Genomic DNA, 2,540 nt, shown 5'->3' with positions numbered 1-2,540 from the left:
CCAATTGGCTTCTGCCTACAAAGACCCTGACGCACCCTAGTGCGCATCGATGAGCTTGCAACTCAACATGAATTTCACTACAGAGCCGATAAGAAGAGGAATTAAACCTCTGTAAAAAGGACTACAGCCTAACGCTTCAACACTCAGCCATCTCACCCGTCACCTTCATCAACCGATGACTATTTTCCACTAACCATAAGGATATTGGCACCCTGTACCTCATCTTCGGGGCATGAGCAGGAATAGTCAGCACCGCACTCAGCCTATTAATCCGCGCAGAACTAGGACAACCAGGAACTCTCCTAGGCGACGACCAAATTTACAATGTAATCGTTACCGCTCACGCCTTTGTAATAAGCTTCTTTATAGTCATACCCATCATGATCGGAGGATTCGGCAACTGATTAGTCCCCCTCATAATTGGTGCCCCCGACATAGCATTCCCGCGAATAAACAACATAAGCTTTTGACTCCTCCCCCCATCATTCCTCCTCCTACTAGCCTCATCCACTGTAGAAGCTGGCGCCGGCACAGGCTGAACTGTCTACCCTCCCCTAGCAGGTAACCTTGCCCACGCCGGAGCTTCAGTAGACCTGGCTATCTTCTCACTCCACTTAGCCGGTATCTCCTCCATCCTTGGGGCCATCAACTTTATCACCACAGCCATCAACATAAAACCCCCCGCACTGTCACAATACCAAACCCCACTATTTGTCTGATCCGTACTAATTACCGCCATCCTACTCCTTCTATCACTCCCCGTACTCGCCGCCGGTATTACAATATTACTAACTGATTGAAACCTAAACACCACATTCTTCGACCCCGCTGGAGGAGGAGACCCAACCCTGTACCAACACCTATTCTGATTCTTCGGACACCCAGAAGTCTATATTCTGATCCTACCGGGGTTCGGAATCATCTCACACGTAGTCACGTACTACTCAGGCAAAAAGGAGCCCTTCGGCTACATGGGAATAGTCTGAGCCATACTATCCATCGGCTTCCTAGGATTCATCGTCTGAGCTCACCACATGTTTACAGTAGGAATAGACGTTGATACCCGAGCCTACTTTACATCAGCCACTATAATCATTGCCATCCCTACCGGAATCAAAGTATTTAGCTGACTAGCCACCCTGCACGGAGGAACAATCAAATGAGACCCCCCCAATACTATGAGCTCTAGGATTTATCTTCCTATTTACCATCGGAGGATTAACAGGAATCGTTCTTGCAAACTCTTCCCTAGACATCGCCCTGCACGACACGTACTACGTAGTTGCCCACTTCCACTACGTCCTATCCATAGGCGCCGTCTTTGCCATTCTAGCAGGATTTACTCACTGATTCCCACTACTCACTGGGTTTACCCTACACCAAACATGAGCAAAAGCCCACTTCGGGGTAATATTTACAGGAGTAAACCTAACGTTCTTCCCCCAGCACTTCCTAGGCCTAGCAGGAATACCCCGACGATACTCGGACTATCCCGACGCCTACACACTATGAAACACCATTTCCTCCATCGGCTCCCTAATCTCAATAGTAGCCGTAATCATACTAATATTCATCATCTGAGAAGCCTTTTCGGCCAAACGAAAAGTCCTACAACCAGAACTAACTACCACAAACGTTGAATGAATCCACGGCTGCCCTCCCCCATACCATACTTTCGAGGAACCGGCCTTCGTCCAAGTACAAGAAAGGAAGGAATCGAACCCTCACATGCTGGTTTCAAGCCAACTGCATTAACCGCTCATGCTTCTTTCTTATGAGACGTTAGTAAACCAATTACATAGCCTTGTCAAGACTAAATCACAGGTAAAAATCCTGTACATCTCATGTGGCCAACCACTCCCAACTAGGATTCCAAGACGCCTCATCACCCATCATAGAAGAACTCGTTGAATTCCACGACCACGCCCTAATCGTTGCCCTAGCTATCTGCAGCCTAGTTCTCTACCTTTTAGCCCACATACTAACAGAAAAACTCTCGTCCAATGCTGTAGACGCCCAAGAAGTAGAGCTGATCTGGACAATCCTACCTGCTATCGTCCTGGTACTCCTCGCCCTCCCATCCCTACAAATCCTCTACATAATGGACGAAATCGACGAACCAGACCTCACCCTAAAAGCCATCGGCCACCAATGATACTGAAGCTACGAATACACAGACTTCAAAGACCTATCATTCGACTCCTACATAGTGCCCACCCCAGACTTACCCAACGGCCACTTCCGACTGCTAGAAGTTGACCACCGCGTAGTTATCCCAATAGAATCCCCCATCCGCGTGATCATTACTGCAGGAGACGTACTCCACTCCTGAGCAGTCCCAACGCTCGGAGTTAAAACAGACGCAATCCCAGGCCGACTAAACCAAACTTCATTCATTACCACCCGGCCTGGGATTTTTTACGGACAATGCTCAGAAATTTGCGGGGCTAATCACAGCTACATACCCATTGTAGTAGAATCAACCCCACTCCCACATTTCGAGGCCTGATCGTCCCTTCTACCATCATCCTAATCATTAA

Source organism: Anser brachyrhynchus (assembly GCF_964034855.1).
Source record: "Anser brachyrhynchus genome assembly, chromosome: 3".
NCBI classification, from domain to species: Eukaryota; Metazoa; Chordata; class Aves; order Anseriformes; family Anatidae; genus Anser; species Anser brachyrhynchus.
Note: the sequence above shows the minus strand (reverse complement) of the source record.